Raw genomic sequence first — 25,883 nt, 5'->3', positions numbered from 1 at the left:
CAGGGGCGGAGGAGAGGGGAGGGCGCCCTGGGGGAGCGCTCGGGCCGCCGGCTCCCGCCCTTCCGGGCTGGGCGGGGTGGTCGCCAAGCCCTCGGTGGGCGACGGGCGGACTGTGACCCCGGAGCTTCCTCAGCGAGCCGCGACGGGAGCTGCCCTCGGGGTGGTGGGCAGCGCGCGACCGCTCCCTTGGGCCCTGTGCCCGGAACCGGACCTGGGCACCCGCCTCAAACCGGATGCTTAGCGCGCCGCCGGCCTGCGACGGGCCGGGGCCGCTTGGAGCTCCGCGCCGCTGGTTAGAAGTAAGTCACATCCTCAGAAGCGAGCTTTCCAAGTGAGGAGCGACAGAGGTGGAGGATTTAGGGCTATTGTGCGGAAGACGACATGGCCGCGTGCCTGCGAGATGTAAGGCGGCTGTTCTGAGACGGAGCAGGAGCCGCCGCTGGGGCAGTAAATTAAAACGTGGATGAGCCTGGAGCTTTAGGGGAGAAAAGTGTTGAGCCCAATCATCCTTGGTTAAGGTTTTTCAGCCCCAGCCGTGCCCAATCCACCCTTTTCTTTATTCCCATTTTTCCTAGGTCATTTGGAGGTTCAGGGTGTGAATCAAAGCGTAGGTTGGGTTAAATGAAATTGTTACAAATTGAATTTTACAGATTGTTACAGGCACAATAGCAACACTGGCAACGCTATAGGGAGGGGAAAAGTCAAATATACTAAAAAGTTAAGCTTTATTTTAGGGTGGTGATACTCAGGTGATTTTTTTTCTGCTCTTAAACTCCTTTTGCAACTGTAATTTAAAAAAGGATTGTCAGCCCTCCCAGTGTGGTTCAGTGTTGGAGCATGACCTATGAACCGGAGGTCGTGCCTGGGTGGCGGCCTTGATCCCCAGTAGGGGGCGTTCAGGAGGCAGCCAATCAATGATTCTCTCATGTTTCTGTCACTCTCCCTGTCTCCTTGCCTCTCTGGAATCAATAAAAAAAATACTGTTTTAAAAAGAATTGTAATACACATGAAGTAAATATACAACTATTTTCATAGAAGAAAAAAGCAAGATAGTAAACAAATCAGAGGAAACAAGACCCCTCCAAAAAACAATATAAAAAAGTAACTGATTTATCTGGGTTCCAACAAGTTACATTATTGCAGGACCTAATGAAGAGATAGAATGAGATCACAATGTATTGAATAAGATACATAACTTTGTCACATCCACCAGCCAAATGTTAAGATAATGGCTGTTTGTGAGTATTAGTAAAAGCCTACTTAATGCCCACTTAAGCTGTCAGTAAAGAAAAAACTGCCAATGACTGAAATGAGAAAAACAAAGAGTCTTATGTGTAATTTTTAACAAATGCATTGAAGACAGGAGAGGAGATTATAGGAGCATAAAAAGTAATGTATATATAAACCTTATGCAGAAACTTTTTGAAAACTGGCAGCAAAATGTGTTTCTTGTTTGATAATCAGATGTCTGCTGACATTGATACATACCATTTGATCAAAAGCAACAAAACTGGGCTGAGCTATGGAGGAAACAGTTCCTCATTATTCACAGATTCTCTGTTTGCGAGTTCAACTACTCACTAACGTTTGTTTGGAAACCCAAAATCAATACATGCAGCATTCATAGACGTGTGCAGAGTGGCAAAAAATTTAACTTGCCTGACACATTTTCAGATGAGGTTGCACAAGGCTACACAGCCTTATTGTTTTACCTCTCATACTGAAAACAAATGTGCTTTTTACAATATATATAGTGCCATGTTTTTCACATTTTTTTGTACTTTTTATTGGTGATTTTGTTGTTTAGCATAGTGCTAAAGTGATGTCTGGTATTCATTCCTAAACACAGGAAGGCTGTGCTGTGCCTTGTGGAGAAAACACATCTTAGATAAGCTCCCTTCAGTGCTTACTAGTGCTCTTAACAATGAATTCAATGTTAACAAATCAACAATATATGTTAAATAAGCTGTCTAAGCAGAAACACATAAAACAAGATTATGTACTAATTGATTGATAAAAATGTGACTAGAGTCAGGTAACTAATCCTGTATTTCCCCTAAGAGCAATTCAGTTTCTATTGTGGTTTTATAGAATACTAGAGGCCCGGTGCACAAAATTTGTGCATGGGGTGGGTAGGGGTCCCCTTAGCTCAGCCTGCACCCTCTTTAATCCAGGTCACCTTGGGGGATGTCAACGGGCAATCAGACATCCCTCTCACAAACCGGGACCGCTGGCTCCTAACTGCTCACCTGCCTGTCTGCCTGATTGCCCCTAACTGCCCCCTCCCTCCCCCCGCCAGCCTGATCACCCCTAACTGCCTCTGCCTGCCAGCCTGGTCACCCCCAACTGCCCCCCGCCCCCCACCAGCCTGGTTGCCCCTTACTACCCTCCCTACCAGCCTGATCGCCTCCAACTGTCCCCCTTTGCTGGCCTGGTCGCCCCTAACTGCCCCCACCCCCAGCCTGGTTGCCCCTCACTGCCGCCCCTGCCGGCCTGGTTGCCCCCAACTGCCCCCCTGCCGGCCTGGTCGCCCCCCACTACCCCCCTGCCAGCTGGTCGCCCCATGCAGCCTGCTGTTCAATCATTTGGTCGTCCCTCACTAACCTCCCTGCCAGCCTGATCTCCCCACACAGCCTGGTGCTCAATTGTTTGGTCATCCCTCACTAACCCCCCCTGCCGGCCTGGTCACCCCACGCAGCCTGCTGTTCAGTCGTTACTGTTACTGTGACAGCATCCCAAACATTTTGCGTATTCCTCTATTGTTAGTATAGATTACCTCAAATTATGAGAATTGACTGTTTACTAAAGTAGACATTTAAATGTTACACCCATTTTTAAAAACTCATCTCATTGCCTACCGTAGATTCCATTATCTGTTTTAAATCCTCCTTTGCAAATACAGTGGGGCCTTGACTTACGAGTTTAATTTGTTCCGTGATGGAGCTTGTAACTCAAATTACTCGTATGTCAAATCAAGAAATGAACGAGTGAGGCATGTGATGCTGGGCTGATGTTGTGGCGTTCACTGTGACGTTTGCTGCGCCAACTAGCGGTGGGGTATCTGAAGCTGGCTCGTAACCTGAATTTTAGCTCGCAACTCAAAGCAAAAAATCAGCCAAGAGACGGCTCGTATCTGAAAAAACTCGTTAGTCAGGACACTCGTAAGTCAAGGCCCCACTGTACCTTCAATTCTCTCTTTCCTTCATTTTACCTGCCAAACCGCAGTCCTGGTAAATTCATTGTATGCTTGCTTCAGAGCAGTTAACTTGGCTGGAGGGAAAACACATGGTCATGCTAACTCTGAAGTGAGCTCCTTGTACTTTCACCCCCCTCAGCCTAATTTCCCTAGTCCACTTCCCCTGCCCTCTTAGGCAGCTGCTTAACATTTTCCTGACTATACATGCCTTCTCCTCAATCATAAGTTATTATCTTTCTTACCTGTCTAGAAAAATAGAAGAAATAACAGTCCTGCCTCCACGCCTTCTTACATTAAATACACTATGCTCTACAGTAATTGGGTAAACTGTCAAATTTCCTAAGTTCAAACTTGCCACTTTTGCACTGAGTTCCATTTTAATGTTGGGATTGTCTGCTTTCCTTATGAATTTTTTTCTCTATGAACTGGATCACCTCTGTTGGCTTATAAACATCCTATCTAATAATAGACAAACATGGTAATTGACCATACCTTCACTATGCCTCCCATAGACTAATCAGCAAGATATGCAAATTAACCACCAACAAAGATTGCGGTTAATTTGCGTACATAGGCATGAAGCGGCGGAGCAAAGACTGAAGGCGGCTCCAGCCGGAGCAACGAAGGCTTAAAGGAGCTCCGGCCACAGCAGTGAAGGCTTGAAGGCGGCTCCGGCCGCAACAGCGAAGGCTTGAAGGCAGCTCTGGCCGGAGCAGCGAAGACTGAAGGCGGCTCTGGCTGGAGCGAAGGCCTGGGTCCCGGATGCCGGAGGAAAACCAGTGCCGGAAGCCAGGGGAAGGGAAGGCCTATTGCATGAATCTTTTCATGCAACAGGCCTCTAGTCCTCTCTAATAATAGAGAAACATGGTAATTAACCGTACCTCCGCTACCCTTCCCATTAGCTAATCAGGGCGATATGCAAATTAACTGCCACCAAGATGGCGGCTGGCAGCCAGGCAGCTTGAAGTGAATAGGAGGCTTGCTTGCTTCAGTGACAGAGAAAGCCAACGTTCCCCGCCTGCCGCTGCTGGCCTCTGAGCTTGCAGTTTAAGAAACATTGTAACAAATATAGAAGCTAAACAAAACCCCAGAAACCTGCTTTCAGCCAGCCGGGCCTCAGAGCTGGAGTTGAAACAGTCTTTCGATTATAGAACCCAAACAAACCAGATACCTGCTTTCAGCAGCCGAGGTCTCAGAGCTGGAGCCGAGCCTCAGAGAGAAAGCCGGCTCTCAGTTCCAGTGACAGCCATAGAAGGTAAATAAATCCAAGAATAAAAAAAAAAAGTAAAAAAGGAGAGGTTTGGAGCTTCAGTCGCCCGCCAGCCTGAAAACGGCCCTCAGCCCCTCACCCAGACTGGCCAGGCACCCCAGTGAGGACCCCCACCCTGAAGGGGTGTGTCCAGCTGCAAACAGCCATCATCCCCTCACCCAAGCTGGCCAGGCACCCCAGGGGGGACTCCCACCCTGAAGGGGGTGTGACCAGCTGCACACAACCATCATCCCCTCACCCAGGCTGGCCAGGCACCCCAGTGGGGACCCCCACCCTGAAGGTGGTGTGACCAGCTACAAACAGCCATCAGCCCCTCACCCAGGCTGGCCAGGCACCCCAGGGGGGATCCCCACCCTGATCCAGGACACCATTCAGGGCAAACCAGCCAGCCCCCACCCGTGCACCAGGCCTCTATCCTATATAGTAAAAGGGTAATATGCCTCCCAGCAACGGAATCAGCGAAGCCGCAAGGCCTCCCGAACCCGGGATCAGCGGAGCCACGAGGCCTCATGCCCCGGGATCAGCGGAGCCGTGAGGCCTCCTGGCACCGGGATCAACGGAGCCCCGAGGCCTCCCGGCACCGGTATCAGCGGAGCCACGAGGCCTCCCAGCACTGGGATCAACGGAGCAGTGAGGCCTCCTATCACCGGGATCAGCGGAGCAGCAAGGCCTCCTGTTCCCTGGAGCAGCGTGACGGGGGGCAGAGCCCAAACCCGCTGATCACCCTGCGGCTCTGTGTGTGACGGGGCGGGGCCACAACCTCCCTATCCACCCTGCTCTGTTCATGACAGGGGAAGGCGCCCCAAACCCCTGATCAGCCCTGCTCTGTGCCTGATAGGGGGGAGTTCCCCAACCCCCTGATCAGCCTTGCTCTGTGTGTGACAGGGTGGGGCGCCCCAACCTCCCCATCAGCCCTGCCCTGAGTGTGACGGGGGAAGTGCCCCAACCCCCTGATCGGCCCTGCTCTGTGGGTGACGGGGCGGTGCCCCAACTCCCCTATCGGCCCTACTCTATGCATGACAGGGGGGAGCTCCCCAACCCCCTGATCGGCCCTTCTCTGTGGGTGACAGGGGGCGGAGCCCCAACCCCCCTGATGGGCCCTGCTCTGTGCGTGACAGGGGGTGGTGCGGCAACCTCCCCATCGACCCTGCCTTGAGTGTGACGGGGGCGGCGCCCCAACCCCCCAATCGGCCCTGCTCTGAGCCCAACCAGGGGCTGCACCTAGGGATTGGGCCTGCCCTCTGCCACCTGGGAGCAGGCCTAAGCCAGCACGTCGTTATCTCCTGAGGGGTCCCAGACTGTGAGAGGGCACAAGTGAAGCTGAGGGACACCCCCCCCCCCCCCGCCAGTTCACAAATTTTTGTGCACCGGGCCTCTAGTCTATATCTACACTAATAAAAGAGAAACATGGTAATTGGCGTACGACCGCTACCCTTCCCATTGGCTAATCAGTGAGTATATACAAAGTAACTGTCAGCCAAGATGGCGGCCGGCAGCCAGGCAGCTGATGCGAACAGGGAGGCTAGCTTCCTTCAGTGACAGAGGACTCCAACGTTCCCCACCGGCCTCTGAGCTTCAGTTGGAAACATAGTAACATTTATAGAAGATAAACAAAAGCCCAGAAACCTCCTGTCAGTCAGCCGGGATCTCAGAGCTGGAGTCGCAACATTGTTTCGAATACAGAAAACAAAGGCCAGAAACCTGCTTTCAGCCGAGCCTCAGAGAGAAAGCCGGCTCTCAGCTCCAGTGACAGCCATAGAAGGTAAATAAATGCCAGAATAAAAAAAAAAGAAGAAAAGGTGAGGTTTGGAGCTTCAGTCGCCTGCCAGCCTGAAAACGGCCCTCAGCCCCTCACCCAGACTGGCCAGGCACCCCAGTGGGGACCCCACCCTGAAGCAACAAGATGGCGGCTAATTTGCATACTGAAGGCAGGCGGCAGCGGGCAAGGCTGTCTGCGGTCTGGGACCCGGATCTGTGACCCGGCCGGGCGGGATCAGCAGAGCTGCGAGGCCTCCCGGCACCGGGATCAGCGTGACAGGGGGCAGTGCCCAAACCCCCTGATGGCCCTGCGGCTCTGTGTGTGACAGGGGGCGGTGCCCCAACCCCCCCTCACGGGCCCTGCTCTATGTGAGACGGGGTAGAGCCATACCTCCCCATCGGCCCTGCCCTGAGTGTGACAGTGGCGGCGCCCCAACCCCCTGATCGGCCCTGCTCTGTGTGTGACAGGGGGCGGTGCCCCAACTCCCCTATTGGCCCTACTCTGTGCATGACAGGGGGGAGCTCCCCAAACCCCTGATGGGCCCTGCTCTGTGAGTGACAGGGGGGAGCTCCCCAACCCCCTGATCGGCCCTGCTCTGTGCGTGACAGGGGATGGCGCCGCAACCTCCCCATCGACCCTGCCTTGAGTGTGACGGGGTGGTGCCCCAACCCCCCAATCTGCCCTACCCTGAGCGTGACTAGGGGTGGCATCGCAACCTCCCCATCCGCCCTGCTCTGTGCATGACAGGGGGCGGCGCCCCAACTCCCCAATCGGCCCTGCTCTGAGCCCGACCAGGGGCTGCACCTAGGGATTGGGCGTGCCCTCTGCCACTCAGGAGCAGGCCTAAGCCAGCAGGTCATTATCTCCCGAGGGGTCCCAGACTGCGAGAGGGCACAGGCCGGGCTGAGGGACCCCCCCCCCCCCGAGTGCACAAATTTTTGTGCACCGGGCCTCTAGTATATATATAAAAGGCTAATATGCTAAGTGTCCAGCCATCCAACTGGTCGCTATGATGCACAGTGACCACCAGGCAGCAGACACTCGACACAGGAGTTTCCATGACATGTACTGGCCATTTACAGAGAAACAGCACTGCAGACCATGCACCAACCAAGCAACACTCGGCTCCCCCCTCCCCCTGCCACCACCCTGGGTGATACCCCACCAAATTGCAGCCAATGCTGCCAAGACCCTGTGGTGCAAAATGTGGCCTACAGCCCAGCCCAGCCTGGAACCAGTGGCTGTGGTAATGATGTCATGTAGCAACACCCGGCTTCCTCTCCCTAGCAACAGGCCATTTAACAATAAGTGGCACTACAAACCTAGCACCCACAAAGCAACACTCAGCTTCCCCCAAGTGGGACACAGGCCCCACCATCACCCCTGAGCGACACTCCACCAAATCGTAGCTGATGCTGCCGAAACCCCATGGCACAAAATGTGGCCCATAGCCCAGCCCGGTAATGACATCACATAGCAACACCCGGCTTCCTCTCCCTAGCCACTAGCCTCCTTGCAGTTTCTTCAGCCCAGGAACACGACTTGCTTTATAGCCAGGTGCAAACATTTTACACTTTAACCAAATGTCTGTGAAGCGTTTTCCCAGCCTCATCTCATTTGATCCTCACAGAAGTCCTGGAGGCTTGGTAGGATCCTATTTTCTTTTCATTAACTGGAAAGCGGAGATTTAGAAAGTTTAGAAACTTGACCCGACTGAAAAGAAATAAGAAATGCTGGACCTTGAAAATGACTTCAGGTTTTCTCACTGCGCAGAATATAGTCAAAACACTGCTGCAGTTAAATATTTTATCCTTTGTTTCCCCTGCATGATCTACAATAATAATCTGCTTCGTGTTGATATTTACCACTGTGTTGCTGACAATTACCTGAAAGAGAAGTTGGGGTGCTTCACTGAGCTGGAAAAAATTTAGCTACATCAGAAATCAGGTCTAATTAAGCAAGTTTATTCTATATATATAAAAGGCTAAGTTGACTAGCGTATGCACGATACATATAAAGCTCTCACTGGTGCCAATCACATGCGTGTATTTCCATCTGTCATTGTCGATCGTGAGTTTGGTTGACACTTCTATTATAGAGAAAGGGCAGGTAGCGATATTAAAATATTTCTTCTAATTAATTTATTTTCAGTGTTCACGAATCTATGCACCGGGCTACCACCCTGGTGTTATTAGTGTTTTAATAATTACCTTTTGTTTAAAAAAAAAATCTTGACCTGTATCTCCCTTCAGATATTACCCCATTGCTGTGATCTGCTCTCCTCTACAGAAAAACTTCATCTCCGCTTCTACTACTCTCTTGAACTCACACTCCATTAAAACTGCATAAGATCAACAGCAGCCTTTCCTCTTGCTTCTCTTCTATTTCTTAGTTTCCTTGCTGGTTCTTCCTCATTTTCTAGCCTCTAAATCAGTGGCTCTCAACCTTCTGGCCCTTTAAATACAGTTCCTCATGTTGTGACCCAACCATAAAATTATTTTTGTTGCTACTTCATAACTAATTTTGCGACTGTTATGAATCGTAATGTAAATATCTGATATGTAGGATGGTCTTAGGTGACCCCTGTGAAAGGGTCGTTTGACCCCCAAAGGGGTCTCGACCCACAGGTTGAGAACTGCTGCTCTAAATGCTGGAATGCCCCAGAATTCAAATCTTACAATTTGGACTGCTTCTCCTCTCTCTGTTCTCTCTTCCTAGGCAATCCATCCAGACCTTTGGCTAACTGAAATCCCCATTTGAATCTCCAGCCCACATCTTTGTCCTAAACACTGGCATCACAGACTTAATATATCCAAAACCAAACTCTTAATTTTTTTCCCCCTCAAACCAATACTGATCAGGTGTTTCCTCTGAGGACTGTATAAATGGAACCTGACTACCCTCTCTCCTTTACCCTGCTCTATTTTTCTTATACAGTTTGCTACATAACATGTTATGTATATGGTTTATCGGTTATCTGCCCCTAGAATGAAAGCTCTGTGTGACATATCAGTTAAATATTTGTTGAATGAAAGGATATTTGCCTACAAAAATATATACAAAGAAAATAGCAAATATTGTAATGCTTATGAGAAAAAAAGTATATGGTTCTATTTCTGCTTGCTTTCTAAAAGAATAGAACTATAAATCCAGTCCTGTTGTCACAAATACAATGGGGGAAAGCTGGGTTATTCCTAATACAGATGAATATGTATTGTATCAGATAACATTTGAAAAAAGTACATAAATTTGCGTATATATAACATCTTAAGGAGACCATTTTTATTTCTAACGAGTGAAATCAGGTTTTTAAAGAGCAAAAGACCCATATTTCTACCAATAGATTAACACATATCAACCAATGGGGGTTGTGGGGCGGGGACTTTTAGCCCATAGTTTGTAGGTGATCCTGATTTTAACATGATCCTATTGTTGGAAGAAGAATCAAAAAGTGAAGTCTTCAACCTCTAGTTGTAAAAAGTACTTAAAAAGGTTTGGTGGAATTTCAAAAGGGTAAAGAATAAGGATGTATTCCTGAAAATTTTACTTACCTCTTTTATTTGTCTCTTTTTTCCTTGTCCTTCACCTCCTCTAAAACTCGGCATAGTATACTAATTAAAATCATGAATTTTGGAATCAGCATGACATAATGTAGACCTTTGGCTACATCATTGACAAGCAGATTACTAAAATCTCAGAAATTGTGCTTCCTTGTATCTAAAATTGGCTTGATAGGACATAGGGCTGTCTGTAAATAATAAATTATATAAATATTTTAGCACCTGACACATGTATGTTTCACTACTGGTGGTTATCACTCATTCAAAGAAAGCATATTACTAGGGAGTAATATCCTAGTATTAATCAAATTCACTTGGTCTCTGCTCTTCTGAAGTTTATATTTTAACTACAATACATAACTGAAAGAAGACCTTGTTGTTCTCAGATTTATAATGTGAAGCTTTCATTCACTGTGTGGGAAAAATGGGAAAACTTCAACAGAAATCACTATTTAGAAAAGGGGAATAAAGTCCTATAGGGGAATAAAGCACCATCTATATATATATATAAGGCTAATATGCAAAGTGTCCCCTCGGAAGTTTGATCGTTCACTATGACATGCGCTGACCATCAGGGGGTGGTGTGGAACATGGCGGGCTACCAGCTGTGGCATCAGGATGCCGAGGGAGCTCGAGGGAAGGAGGAGGCAGGGAACTATGTGGTGGCAGCACGCAGGTGGCAAGGGAAGGGGCAGGTAGAGGGGCGGGGGCGGGGGGGGGGGGGAGCACGGTGGCGGAACGCAGGCAGCAAGGGAAGGGGGAGGCGGGGAACCTGATCGGTCCTGATCACCAGACAGGCCTAGGGACCCTACCTGTGCACGAATTTTGTGCACTGGGCCTCTAGTATCAATATAAGGTTCCTCCAAGTAATAGACACTAAAGTGCAGCCAAGAAAGAGTACGATATGCTAAACTATCAATTTTCAACTGGTGTGCCACAAAAATTTTAAAATATGCAATACCTGACTATTTACTCAGGGGCACTGACCTCTTTTCTCTTAGATTGTCAAATTAAAAAATGACAACAGCCAACACAACAATAGCCATCTGGTGTGAATGAATAAGTATTATTCCTGGGAGTGGGTGGAGGTAGAAGAAGAAGGTATAGGGAGGATAAATAGTGATAGAAAAAAAAATAAAGAAAAACAATTTTTTTTGTCAGGTTGGCAAAAAATATAATGCATTTTTTGGTGTGCCACAGAATGTTAGTAATTTATGTGTGTCATGAGATGAAAAGGGTTGAAAAATCGCTGTCCTAAACCCTTTGACTCTGTCTGGCAAAACCAGCCAGAATTAACCCAACTGTTCACTTTTTTAGTATCTCTAAGCAGCTACACGCTGCTGAAGACTGTTTAACAATAGAATGGATGGATTCCACTAAAATATGATCACCTAAATAAAATGAACCCTCACCTCAGAACAGCCAGGCAAGTTACCCACTGCTCAACTTTCTCACCCACTCAGCAAGTTTTTCAAATGTCTACTTTTGTTGAACCTATCTCCCTTATTTGACTACTTCCCCTTTTTTGTCAGCAGATAACTTCACCCCTTTTCTCCTAAACTAAAGCCACCAAATGGAAATTTATTCCTGCTTCCAAATATGTAAATCTTACACTCAACTTATCCTTCTCTCTATTTACTCAACAATTCATTGAGTACCCAGGATGTGCTGGGGATACATTAACGAACAATACAAACAAAAAAATCTCTACCCTCCTGGAGTTTATATACTAGTGGGAAAAGATAAGCATAATATGCATAAGTGGTGTGGTAGTAACTTAGAAAGTACTAAGTGCTGTGGAGAAGAATAGAAGGTGATAGGAAGTAGCGGATTAGGTAGTAATATCATGGACATTAAGCAAGGGACATTTAAGCAAAGAATGTGATGAAGGAGCATGCTATATGGGTGTCTGGAGAGGAGGGTTCCTTGCAAAAGGGACCAGCAAAAGCAAATGTCCGGAGGTAGGAGTGTGCTGGTATGTTCAAGAATAATAAGGAGCGCATCTGATGTGGCTCAGTGATTGAGCTTCGACCCATGAACCAGGAAGTCACACTGTTCAATTCCCAGTCAGGGCACATGCCTGGATTCCAGGCTCCATCCCCAGTAGGGGCCATACAGGAAACAGCCAATCAATGATTCTCTCTCATCATTGTCCCTATTCCTCTCCCTCTCCCTTCTCTCTGAAATCAATAAACTATATTACAAATAAAATAAAAAAGAATAACACGGAAAGCTATATGGGTGAAATATAGTGGAAAATAATAGAAAAGGTCAAATAGTTTAAAGGAGTAGGTAGGGAAGCAGATTATGAAGGCTCAAATAGGCTGTTATAAGAAAGTTGGATTTTATTCTGAGTGAGATGCGAAACCATAGAATTATGAGCAGAGAAGTGATACTGGCTACTGGGCTTAGAGTAGTCTATATGACAAGGAAGGAAGCAGAGAAACTAGAATACATTTGCATTGTCCTAAGGTCACTATTTCAAAACAGGAGGTAAGCCTCTGTAAGGCTATTTCCTTCACTTACGCTTTTCTCCCACTCCTTCAATTACTTTACTACTATCAGTTATCCTTTCCTTAGTATACTCAAACCCTCCCTTTCATCTGGATCATTTTCATTTATTTCTAAATATGTCTGAATCCTGTGACAAAAAAAGAAAAAAGAAAGACCTTCCTTGACCCCATTACTGCTGTCACATTCTTCATTTCAGCCAGATTTCCAATAAGACTCGTCTCTGACAACTCTAGTTTCATTCACTCCTCTATTCATATTTTGTCAAAATAGATGCTCCTAAGGTAGTAATTCTTCAGTGCTGATTCTCCACAGAGCATTTGGAAATGTGTGGCAGTATATTTTTGGTTTTGAATTGTATATTTTTAGTTATAACCAAGTGAGGTGTGCTACTGGTGTTTAGTTGTCAAAAGTCAAGGATACCTAACATACTGCAATGTGTAGGACAATTCCTCACATTTAAGAATTGTTCTGATTAATATACCAATTTCACCCCATTGAAAAATAGTCTTGATGTCACTTTTTGACTTCTATGTACCTATTATCCACAATATTTTTCAGTCTCTTTCCTGCTTGTTCTTAGAACATTTTACAGCAGTAGTTACTCTCTTTGTATTATCCCTCTCTCTTGGCTTCTGTAATACATTACAGTCCTTGTTTACATCCTACCTCTCTAAAAACTCCCCTCAATTCTTTTTATAGACCCATCCTCCTCTACTTCACTACCAAATGTTGAGGTTCTTAAAAATCAGTCCCTTGAAGGTGATGTTTACAAAAATGGTGAGTTGGGAACTCCAAGGACATGTCCCTCTACATAAAGAGCAAATAAATTTCAAAACTTATTTAGAATCAAGATTATGTGAACTCTAGAAACTAATCAAACATTACAGTAACCAGACAAACAATGAAGAAAAAGTTTGTTGAATCTCCATAGAAGAGCTTTGTGGCCCGATTTAAACTTATTGTGGCCCCATTTCATGATCCCCCGTTCAGTGACAATTTTGAAGACCACAATCTGCATTTCTAATGTAGATTCCTGGTGCCAGATAGAGCAGAATGGATCTTGTCCTCAAAGAATTATGGTAGTTTGTTTTGACATGTCTGGTGGCTCTCTGAAGGACTGGTGCAAAGAGCTTGTTCTTATTTTGCCTAACTCAGAACTTCCCTAAGACACAGAGGCAACTACCCAGGGGGCATTTGTAAAAAAACATTTTTATGGGGAAGTTATTAACTGCTGCCACCTGTGGAGAGAAATAACAATTGGAGCAAACAAAAGACACAACAAAAAGCCTCGGAGGGAAGACTGAAGTATGAGGTACTTTGGAGAATAAAGCCTTTTAAAAATTCTCACATATTCCTGGGAATCTGAAAGGCCACATGCATGCCAAGGGTGGGGCAAATGTTCAGAAAAGACCTGAAAAAGCCCTACACACTCACCTCTGGCTAACTTTCAGGCTCTGCTCAAATAGGAAGTAAGGTAGATTTGTAGCTTGCCCAATACATACATAGAACCCACTGTCAAAGATTGGAATTTTTATTTTTATTTTTTGGTCCTAGGCATTTAAGGTAATCTCTGATGAATCACTAGCTGGACACTAAGCCAACAAAACAGACTTCAATGGCCACACACAGTAATAGAGAGTTTATAAAATTATTTTAGAAAATTTAGTAAACAGACAACAGCAACCATAATGAGCAGCAACAAACTAGGGAGCATGAAAATCTTATTTCCAGACTTGCCACAGTATAATAATTTAAATGTCTAGTTTTCAACAAAAAAATTACAAGTCAGGCATAAAAAGAAGAAAGTATGGCCCATACACAGGAAATAAATTAGTAGAAACTCTAATGAAGAACACATATATTGGCCTTATTAGACAAAGTTTTACCATGAACACTTTTAAAGATGTTGCAAGAGTTAAATGAAATCATGGACAAAGAGCTAAAGGATATATCAGAAAAACAATGACTCACCAAATAAGGGAATCTCAATAAAGAGATTGAAATTGTAAAAAGGAACCAAATAGAAATTCTGCAGTTGAAAAATACGACAACTGAAACTAAAAATTCACTGGAGGGGTTCAACAAAAGCAGTGAGAAGAAAGAATCAGCAGACTTAAGTCAATTAAGATCACCCAATCTGAGATGCAGAAAGGAAAAAAAGTGAACAGAGCTTTAGAGACCTGTGGGAAAATATTAAGTATACTAATTTTTGCATGATGGGTGTCCAAGGAGGAGGGGAGAGATAGGGGAAGAAAAGACAATTTGAAGAAATAATGGTCAAAAACTTCCCAAATTTGATAAAAGACATGAGTCCAGGTGTTTAAGAAGCTCAACCATCTCCAAGTATGTTAAATTCAAAGAGACCTACACCAAGACACATTACAATCAAACTGTCAAAAGTCATTGACAATTTTTTAAAAATATTTTTTATTGATATCAGAGAGGAAGGGAGAGGGAGAGAGAAATAGAAATATCAATGATGAGAGAGAATTGATCAACTGCCTCTTCCATACCCCCTACTGGGGATTGAGCCTGCAACCCAGGCATGTGCCCTTGAACAGAATCAAACCGAGGACTCTTCAGTCTGTGGGCCGATGCTCTATCCACTGAGCCAAACCGGCTAGGGCTGACAAAGAATTTTGAGAGAACCAAGTCCTTACATACAAGAGATCTGTAATAATAAAAGGGTAATATGCTAATTAGACTGGACGTCCTTCCTGATGAAGCTAGGGCCAGAGAGAAGCCAGCCCTGGTCCCAGATGCCTGTGTGCGGCCCAAGGGAAGCCAACCCCGGTCCTGGGTGCCTGCTGGCAGCTGGAGGAGGGAAGCCAGTACCGGCAGCCGGGGGAAGGAAGGCCTATTCTTGCACGAATTTTCATACATCGGGCCTCTAGTTCTCAGATAAACAAAAATGATTTGTTTGTCACTATAAGATCTGCCATACAAAAAATACCAAATGGAGTCCTTCGGCCTGAAATGAAGGGACACTGGGCAGTACCATGAAGAAATCAACACTGTTAATGGTAACTATATAGGTAGATAAAAAAGTCAGAGTTAATGTATTTTTTGTTAGTAACTCTTTTTTGTGATTTGAAAGATAACTACAAAAACAATTGTTATAAATCTGTGTCATTGGGCACACAAGGTATAAAGATGTAATTTGCAATAACATGAGAGAGAGATGAAGCCTAGGAGAAAAAATTTTTATTAGTGAAATGGTAAATTTTTACTAATGAAACTGTCCCATTTCCTTATTCCTTTTTGCAACACAGTTTCTTGAAATAATAGTCTATGTTTGTCTCAAATACCTTCCTTGTCATTCTCACCTGAACTTAGTCCTGTCAGGATTTCACCCCTTCACTAAAACTGCTTTTGTCAAATCACTAATACCCTCTGTACGGTAATTCCAAAGGTTAGTTATTAATTCTACGATTGTTTAACCTACAGCGACATTTGACACAGTGGATTTACTCCTTCCTCCATAATATACTCCCCCCCGCCCCTGCCTTCATTTCCAGAACATCACAATTTCTCCCTACATTACTGATGTCTCCTTTACTGCTCTGATGCTTCTTCCTAATCTCATGTTAGAGTGCCCTGGGCTCAGTTCTTTCTCCATATATACATCTTAGTGATCTTAACTAGTTTCATGACTTAAAACCATCTGTTTACTGACAACTTTCTAGTTTATATCTAGCCTTCTTTCCTGAAATTCTATATTCTCTATTGATATCTCCATTTGGAGGTCAAATGGACATCTGAAACTTAACATTCAAAAGCAAATTCCTGATTTTCAACCCTTATCCTGTTCAGGAGTCATTCTATAGTTTTACTGATGCTAATTCCGTCCTTCATGTTGCTGAAGCTTGAGTTTTCTCTTTTAGCCACACATTCTATCAAGGAATTCTGTTGACTGTACCTTTGAAGTAGAACTGGACTACTTCTCAGTTCCTCTATTACTGCCACTCTTATCCAAGCTAGTATCATCCCTCACCTAGATTACTGCTTAGTTGCCTACTATTGGATCTCTCTGGTTCTACCCTTGCTCCCTATAGTCTATGCTCAACATAATAGCCAGTGTTGCTTTTAAAATATAAATATCCCTGTGTTGTCTGCTTAGAAGTTTACAATGACTCCTTTTATAACTCATAGTGAAACCTACAGTCATAACCTACAGCCTTTGCCCCCACTCCTTCCTCTCTGACCTCATCTCCAATTCTCTGTCCTTGCTTTCTCTAATGTTCTCCTTACCCTTCAAATGATCTTGGCATACTACCACTGGAGGGCTTTTGCACAAGCTGTTTATTCTTCATTCTGCTATGTGCCCATTTGGCTAACTCCCTTATTTCCTTTAAGTTCTTGCTCAAATTTCACTTTCTCAGGGTTTTTTTAAAATCACCATATTTAAAATTGAAGCCCTTCCACCTTTACCCGTGATTCCCCTTATTGTCTGTTTTATTTTACCTATTAATACTTGTCACCTTCTAGCATGCTGTATATTTTACTAATTGTGTCTATTGCTTGCTGCTTACTAATGTAAGTTTCACAAAGTTAGGATTCTTTCTTTTTTAAAAAAATATATATTTTATTGATTTTTTTACAGAGAGGAAGGAAGAGGGATAGAGAGTTAGAAACATCGATCAGCTGCCTCCTGCACACCCCCCACCGGGGATGTGCCCGCAACCAAGGTACATGCCCCTGACCGGAATCAAACCTGGGACCCCCCAGTCTGCAGGCCGACGCTCTATGCACTGAGCCAAACTGGTTATGGCAGGATTCTTTCTTTTGCTCACTGATATATCTCAAGTATGTGGCTCATAGTTGATGTTTGATAAATATTTGATGAATGAATGAACAGATGAACCAAAAACGAACAACTTGCTATTTTTTAAAATACTTGTGGATGAAAGGGGGGGATATACAATAGTTCAGTGACCAAATGTGACAAAGTGATTCTATATAATAAAACACTAATATGCAAATTGACCAAACGGCAGAATGACTGGTCACTATGATGCACACTGACCACCAGGGGGCAGATGCTCAACCCAGGAGCTGCCCCCTGGTGGTCAGTGTGCTCCCACAGGGGGAGTGCCACTCAGAAGCCAGGGTCACGGCTGGCAAGCACAGTGGCAGTGGTGGGAGCCTCTTCCACCTCCGAGGCAGCGCTAAGGAGCAGCAAGCCTGGCTTCTGACTAACGAGCATAGCAGTGGTGGCAGGAGCCTCTCCCGCCTCCACTGCAGGCAGGTGGTAAGGAGCAAGGGATGCTGGACTGCAAGAGGGCTCAGGCTGGGCTCAGTCCCCACCCCTGCCCCCCCAGTGCACGAATCTCATGCACCGGGCCTCTAGTCTGATTATAATTCCTAACTGGGCAGGTCATGGTGGGTAGTCACACCCCAGGCCTGTAACTTTAGTAAAAAGTTTTTAAGCAAGTGGTGCCCATTGTTTTTGTGCATCTAGGCCAGTGGTCGGCAAAGTCATTAGTCAACAGAGCCAAATATCAACAGTACAACAATTGAAATTTCTTTTGAGAGCCAAATTTTTTAAACTTAAACTATATAGGTAGGTACATTGTTATTAACTTAATTAGGGTACTCCTAAGCTGGCCTTTGCTAAAAACATCCTCAGTCTGATTGAGGTACGTTTGCTGAGGTCGACTCCTTCCAACTCTCCCATCCACACTCGTCTTGTATACTTGTTTCGTCTATCTCCTTTCGTTCATCCTCTCTATATGTCCAAACCATCTCAACATACCTTTCTCAATCCTCGACACTACATCTTCTTTCACTTCACAACATTCCCTAAAATTAACTTAATAAACTTTACTTAAAGTTTTAAGTCTTAGTTAAACTATAGGTACGTTTAATAAAACTTGATATCATACTTAATAACGATATTATTTATTGATAAAATTAAATTCCTTACAATTTACACACCTCCCCCGCGCTGCATATCCCATGGCCCACCTGCGCCGTGTCTCCCATCACCTGACCGACGGACACCCCCCACTTCTTCTAACGCCACTTCTTCAAAATAGACTCGCCCAGGCCGAAAACCGACTTCTGTGCATGGGCCACGAAGTTTGAATCGCACTGTACGTGCGCGTCCGCACGTGGTATTTTGTGGAAGAGCCACACTCAAGGGGCCAAAGAGCCGCATGTGGCTCCTGAGCCGCAGTTTGCCGACCACTGATCTAGGCTAACACACCTTGCAATGCCATAAGTAATTCTCTTTTCCAGACCCCTCAAATGGGCAAAGGACCATCAAGGGAGCATATAACTTAACTATCCTGTACCTTGCTTTCTCCCACCTTCGTTTAATTTTTTTTTCTTCCTTGCTTAATTCCACACTTATAAAGGAAACTGTAAAACTGTCATTCTTTGGAACATTTGAAATCTTACATCCCAGCATTGTTGTCAGTTTGTCTCAAATAAGCTCTTTTTCTTTGTGTGTTTTTTTAAGTTTATTTTTATTGTTGAAAGTATTACAGATGTCCCTTTTCTTCCCCATTGATCCCTTCTACTCTATACCTGCCCCTCCCAGGCCTTCACCACACTATTGTCTGGGTTCATGGGCTATGCATATATGCAGATAAGTCCCCCGATTAATCTCTCCCCACCCACCACCCACCCCTACTTTCCCTCTGGAATTTGTCAGTCTGTTCCATGCTTCTGTCTCTGGATCTGTTTTGTTCATTACTTTGTTTTATTCATTAGGTTCCACATATGAGTGAGATCCTATGATACTTTTCTTTCTCTGATTGGCTTATTTTGCTTAGCATAATACTCTCCAGGTCCCTACATGCTGTCTCAAATGATAAGAGACCCTTCTTTTTTATAGCTGCATTGTATTCCATGGTGTAAATATACCACAGATTTTTTATCCATTCATCATTACATCTCATAGGGCAAAGGAAACTGAGGAGAAAATAAACAAATGGGACTACATCAAAATAAAAAGCTTCTGCACAGTAAAAAAACAAAACACCACACACACAAAACCATTAACAAAATGAAAAGGAGCCCACTGCATAGGAAAAAAATATTTGCCAATGATACATCTGGTAAGGTATTAATTTCCAAATTATATAAGAAAAACAACAAAAGAAAGACAAACAGTTCAATTAAAAAATGGGGAAAGGACTAAAAAGACTCTTCTCCAATGTGGACATACAGAAGGCCAAGAGACATATGGAAAGCTCAGTCACTAATCATCCAAGAGTTGCAAATTAGAATGACAATGAGGTATCTCCTCACACCTTTCAGAATGGTGTGATCAACAAACAACAAGTGTTGGCGAGGATGTGGAGAAAGGGAACCCTTGTGCTCTGCTGGTGGGAATGCAGACTGGTGCAGCCACTGTGGAAAACAGTATGGAGTTTCCTCAAAAAATTAAAAATGGAACTTTCATTTGACCCAGTGATCCCACTTCTAGGAATATATCCTAAGAAACGCGAAACACCATTCAGAAAGAATATATGCACCCCTATGTTCATAGGATGTAATTTATAATACTTAAGAAACAGCCCAAGTACCCATCAGTAGATGAGTGGATCAAATAAACTCTTCTAAAAAATATTTACATATTTGGGTGTTTCTTATATTGACACTACTGTATACTTATTGTATCATAACACAAAGTTGAGGTTACAAATTGGAAAACTAGAACACTTGAAAATATGAAAATGCATGGTGTCGACCTAAGAAATTACAAGTACATGAAATTATGAATACAGATAATAATAAAGGGGAGCTAATCCCATACGTTAAAATTTACTATAAAGCTAAACTAATTTAAAATGTATATTACGGATATTGGAAGGAACAAATAATATATGGACTTCATTAAAGAGTACAAAAGTCAGTTATAACAAATCAGTGTGTTTTCAAGGAGATATTCTAAGTTAGTAAATTGATGGAATATTTAAGAAGTTATGTTGAAATAACCAGCCACCAGTTGTAAAGACAAAATTAGATCCCCTCTTTACATCATACTTAAAAATAAATTCTTAGTGAATCACATCTCTAAATATTAAAAATTAAAGAATAAAATACTAAAAATGTAGAATAGGGTTTTTTTGTTTTTTTTTAAATCTTTATTGTTGAGGGTATTACAGATGTCCCCCTTCTCCGCCCGCCACCCCCCCCCCCCCACAACACCACCCTCCATCCAGTTCCTACCCTGCCCCAAGCCTTCACCACCCTATTGTCTGTGTCCATAGGTAATGCTTATATGCATGTAAGATCTTTGGCTAAGCTCTTCTAGCCCCCGCCCCCTTTCTTCTGAGATTCGTCAGTCTGTTCCATTTTTCCATGCCTCTGATTCTATTTTATTCAGTAGCTTATTTTGTTTGTTAGATTTCTTGTTCATTTATTTTGATTTATAGATACAATTGTTGATAGATATGTATTTTCCATTTTAATTTCATATTTTTTTATCTTTTTCCCCTTCTATTTCTTCTTTTTAAGAAGAGGAGAAGGAAGAACAAGGAGGAAGGTGAGGAGGAAGAGAAGGAAGAGGAGGAGAAAGACTACACTTCAAACATTTCATGTAATACTGGTTTGGTGATGATGAACTCCTTTAGCTTTTTCTTGTCTGTGAAGCTCTTTATCTGACTTTCAATTCTAAATAATAGTTTTACTGGGTAGAGTAATCTTGGTTGTAGGTCCTTACTATTCATCACTTTGAATATTTCTTGCCATGCCCTTCTGGCCTGCAAAGTTTCTGTTGAGAAATAAGCTGGCAGTCATATGGGTGCTCCCTTGTAGGTAACAAACTGCTTTTCTGTTGGTGCTTTTAAGATTCTCTTTGTCTTTAACCCTTGACATTTTAATTATGATGTGGGCCTTGGTGTGGGCCTCTTTGGGTTCCTTTTGTTTGGGACTCTCTGTGCTTCCTGGACTTGTAAGTCTATTTCTTTCACCAGGTAGTTTTCTGTCATTATTTCTTTTTTTTTTTTTTAATATATTTTATTGATTTTTTACAGAGAGGAAGGGAGAGAGATAGAGAGTTAGAAACATCGATGAGAGAGAAACATCGATCAGCTGCCTCCTGCATATCTCCTACTGGGGATGTGCCCGCAACCCAGGTACATGCCCTTGACCGGAATCGAACCTGGGACCTTTCAGTCCGCAGGCCGACGCTCTATCCACCGAGCCAAACCGGTTTTGGCCTGTCATTATTTCTTGAAATAGGTTTTCAATATCTTGGCTCAGTGGTTGAGTACCAACCTATGAAACAGGAGGTCACGGTTCAATTCCCTGTCAGGGCACATGCCCGGGTGACAAGTTTGGTCCCCAATGGGGGAGTGCAGGAGGCAACAGATCAATGGTGTTTCAATTTTTCTTTCCCTCTCTCTTCCTCACTGAAATCAATAAAAATATATTTTAAAAAAAGAAATGAAGCTTCTGTGTGGTTACTCTTTCACTTATTTTGAAGCAAATATTCTGCTTTTGACAAAAGTAAAATACAAAATCTATATTGTTAGTAATTTCCCAATAAAAATATGTATTACTTTGTTTTTGTTTTGTTTTTTTAATATATTTTATTGATTTTTTACAGAGAGGAAGGGAGAGAGATAGAGAGTTAGAAACGTCAATGAGAGAGCAACATCAATCAGCTGCCTCCTGCACACTTCCTACTGGGGATGTGTCCACAACCCAGGTACATGCCCTTGACCGGAATCGAACCTGGGACCTTTCAGTCCGCAGGCAGACGCTCTATCCACTGAGCCAAACCGGTACTGGCTGTATTACTTTGTTTAATAAATTTTTATCAAATATAACTCCAGAAAGTTACCAGTCTTTTTATATACAGTATAATATATACATGAGCAAAACCCTTTGAGATGTAGTTAAAATATAACCACCTCGCCCTAGCCATTTTTGCTCAGTGGTTAGAGCATTGCCCCACAGATTGAAGGTTCACAGGTTCGTTTCTGGTCAAGGGCTTGTACTTTGGTTGCAGGCTCGATCCCCAGCCCTGGTCGGGGTGAGAGTGGAAGGCAAATAATCGATGAGTCTCTCTCACATTGATGTTTGTCTCTATTCCTCCCACTTTCTCTAAAAAAAAAAAAAAAAAAGTCAGTGGAAAAATTATTCTCTGGTGAGGATTAACAAAAAATTTTATATATCCACCTCTAATCTTTTGTAAAAAAGGCTAGAAAAAGATAGCTAGATCAGATTATTTTTAAGTTGCAGTAACATACTAAGATAAGTTTTCATTAAAAAATACAGCATAGTAAAAGAAGCTCTGGTATGCCTGGACCAAAACACAAACAGTTGTTTTTTTTTGTTGTTATTGTTGTTTTTGTTTTTTTTAAAATATATTTTACTGATTTTTTACAGAGAGGAAGGGAGAGGGACAGAGAGTCAGAAACATTGAGGAGAGAGAAATACCAATTAGCTGCCTCCTGCACACCCCCTACTGGGGATGTGCCCACAACCAAGGTACATGCCCTTGACCAGAATCGAACCCAGGACCATTCAGTCCCCAGGCCGACACTCTATCCACTGAGCCAAACCGATCAGGGCACACATACAGTTTTTGAATTTCAGTATATTCTATAAAAGAGGCATAATCTTATCTTACAAAGTTTTAAAAATTCAGTGAGATATGTGAAAGACCTTTTGCAATATTATGACATCAGAAATATATGGTCGTTCAGATGACTGAAATATATTTGGCTTTCATCCAGGGTTTCTGGCTCACAACTCACAAAGCTCTGGGAATTTCCTTGTTGAGGAGAGCAACAAGGGTGTTTCTTGGGTTGTTGAAGTACCTTTTGGACCCCACCAAAAGGTGGGAGATGGTTACTCTTAGGACCAACCATGTGGTTAGATGATTGGAACTTTCAGCCCCATTTCCTGACTTCCAGGGTGGGGAGAGAGGCTTAAGGTTGAATCGGCCATCAGTGGCCAATGACTCAATCATGACTACTTAGAGAATAAAGACCCCAAGAGTGGAGGAACCAAGATGGCAGTGTAGGTAAACGCAGTACTCACCTCCTCCCACAACTATATCAAAACTATAACTAAAGCCCTACCTGGTTTGGCTCAGTAGATTGAGCATCGGCCTTTGGACTGAAGGGTCCTGGGTTCAATTCTGGTCAAGAGCATATGCCCAGGTTGCAGGCTTAATCCCCATGCAGGATGCAGCCAATCAATTATTCTCATCAATGTTTCTATCTCCCATCCTCTCTGAAATCAATAAAAATATTTTTTTAAAAAAACTATAAAATGCAGAACAACCATCATTCAGAACCACTTGAAATCAGGCTGAATTGAAGCCTTACAACTAGAGAATTAAAGAAGAAACCATATTAAGACTGTTAGGAAGGGTGGAGGTGCAGAATGGACTAGTCCAACACCCACATGTGACATGTTTTTAATCAGGAGGGATATCTTGGCTGAGGAGCAAGGTGTCCCAGCTCCACATCAGAACTGTCAGCACAGGGTTCCAGTGCCAGAGCTGTAAAACCATCAGGGAGAGAGGATTAAAAATGGCAGCAGAGTAAGTGGATGCTGCACGGACATGCTTCCAGGAACAAACTGGAATTATAACTAAAGCACTGAAAAAGTTCCTGAATAATCAATGGAATACTCGCTGGAGAGAACCCTGATACCCAAGGACTGAATTTGGAAACCACATAGACACTGATAGCAGGGGAAGAGTAGCAAAAGGGCTGGCCAGATGCCCACAAACAGCAACTGATGTTTCAGGGAGATATACCAGCTGTGGGGGGTTGCCACTGAAAACTCTGGGATCTAATCCTCAAAGTAGGTCCCCCAAGAGAGAGCACCAGAACTGAGAAGGATAACATAACATCTGGCTGTGAAAAGCAGCAGGGTTGCTGTCTGCCAAGGGAAGACAGCAGGAAATTCAGGCACCCTCTTAAAGACCCAACACATAAAATTGCCTATGGAGCCACCCACCTTGTCTCCTGCAGAGTGAGGGCAGAGTGGATTGAAGCTGTGTGAGCAGAAGCCAGGACTAGGGACTCAGGAGTTAGAGCTTAGAAGGCAGGCATCCCCTGTTTCCTATGCTGAATCATTCCCTCACACAGCAGAGGATATCTTTCCCAAACAGACATATGCCTAGCAGGTGAAAAGACAGTTGACCCACCTTATTGGAAAACACCTTGCCCTGAGGCCACTTAAGAGATTAAAAATAACAGCCTCCAGGCAGAAGCAACTGCCCCACCCTGTTGAAAAAAACTCTCCCCACACCTGAGGATGATTACCTGGGGCAATTCAAGTCAGACCCTATCAGTATGTAGGCAGAGGCAGTCTCTGGAGGTTTTGAGTCTTTGCCAGATCTAATTAGTCAGAAACAGTATTATACACTGTCCTGCACTAGAGATTGAGAGATGTAGAGGATCTACCTAATACATAGTCACAAATCCAAACAGGCAGCCAAAATGAGACAAAGAAACCCCCAAATGAAAGAACAAGAGAATTCCCCAGAAGAAGAGATAAAAGAAGCAGAAATAAATTTAACTGAAAAATAGTTCAGAGAAATAATGGTAAAGATGCTCAACAACATGAGAAAAGATATAGTAACTATGAAAACAGAAATAAAGAATGACATAGCACAAATAAAGAATACATTGAAAGAAATACATAACAGATTAGGGGAAGCTGAGGATCAACTCAGTGAATTAGAAGACAAGCTTAAAAAAAAAACCAATCAGAGAACCAAAAAGAAAAAACAATCAAACAGGAGGACAGCTTAAGGGAACTATGGGACAACGTGAAACATAACAATATTAGAATTGAAGTTGTAACAAAAGAGGCAGAAAGAGAAAAGGGATAGAGACCCTGTTTGAAGAAATAATGGCAGAAAACTTCCTTAATCTGGTAAAGGAAAAAGTCACACAAGTTCAGGAGGCACAGAGAACCCCAAACAAGAAGAGCCTAAACAGGCCCATGCCCAGACACAGCATAATTGGAATTGTAAAAATTAAAGACAGAGAATATTAGAGGCAGTAAGAAAAAAGAAAGTTTACCTATTAAGTGTTGGGAGCCATTATAAATCACATATACATCTCCAGTTTACAGCATAATAAGTTTATGGCTCCTCCAAGCCAACTCCCGGTTTGGCCTGGAGTTAAAAGATAACATACCCTCACCCTTAGCACAAAGCTGCTACATCTCAGCTGATAAGCTGCTACATCTCCGCTGATAAGCGCATAGCTGGGACATTCCAAAGCCTGTTACATCCTTAATGATAGGTTACCGCCCATGGACCGCCTTTGCCCACCCCTCTCCTCTAGAACAACATAAATACTACCCGCTGTAAAAATAAAATTGAGGCTTGATCAGAACTTTGTCTTGCCTCCATTTCTTCGCGTCTCCTATCCTCTCATTCCTTTGCAGGATTTGGTGTGGAGTACCCACGATGCGTGCCCTGCAGGTCGGGGCAATTAAGGAGCTCCCATAAGGCTGACACATGATTTCTCGTCAGAAACTCTACAGGCCAGAAGGGAATGGCATGAAGTACAAAGGTGATGAAAATAAAGGATCTGAAACCAAGATTACTATATCCAGCAAGTCTATCATTCAAAATAGACAGTCAAATAAAGA

The 25,883-nt window shown here is 43.7% G+C and overlaps 1 long non-coding RNA gene across 1 annotated transcript; it reads left to right on the top strand.

The window, feature by feature from the left end:
- The first annotated feature begins 22 nt into the window (after positions 1–22).
- On the top strand, positions 23–25,883 carry LOC139004611 (uncharacterized). Its single transcript, XR_011470476.1, has 3 exons — positions 23–299; positions 20,769–20,850; positions 25,677–25,883. It is a non-coding gene; the product is annotated as an uncharacterized lncRNA (long non-coding RNA).

This window comes from Myotis yumanensis, unplaced genomic scaffold (assembly GCF_028538775.1).
Source record: "Myotis yumanensis isolate MYYU_CA2020_CCGP unplaced genomic scaffold, mMyoYum1.0.hap1 SCAF_1, whole genome shotgun sequence".
NCBI lineage: Eukaryota > Metazoa > Chordata > Mammalia > Chiroptera > Vespertilionidae > Myotis > Myotis yumanensis.
Note: the sequence above shows the minus strand (reverse complement) of the source record. Positions and strands in the feature narration are given on the sequence as shown.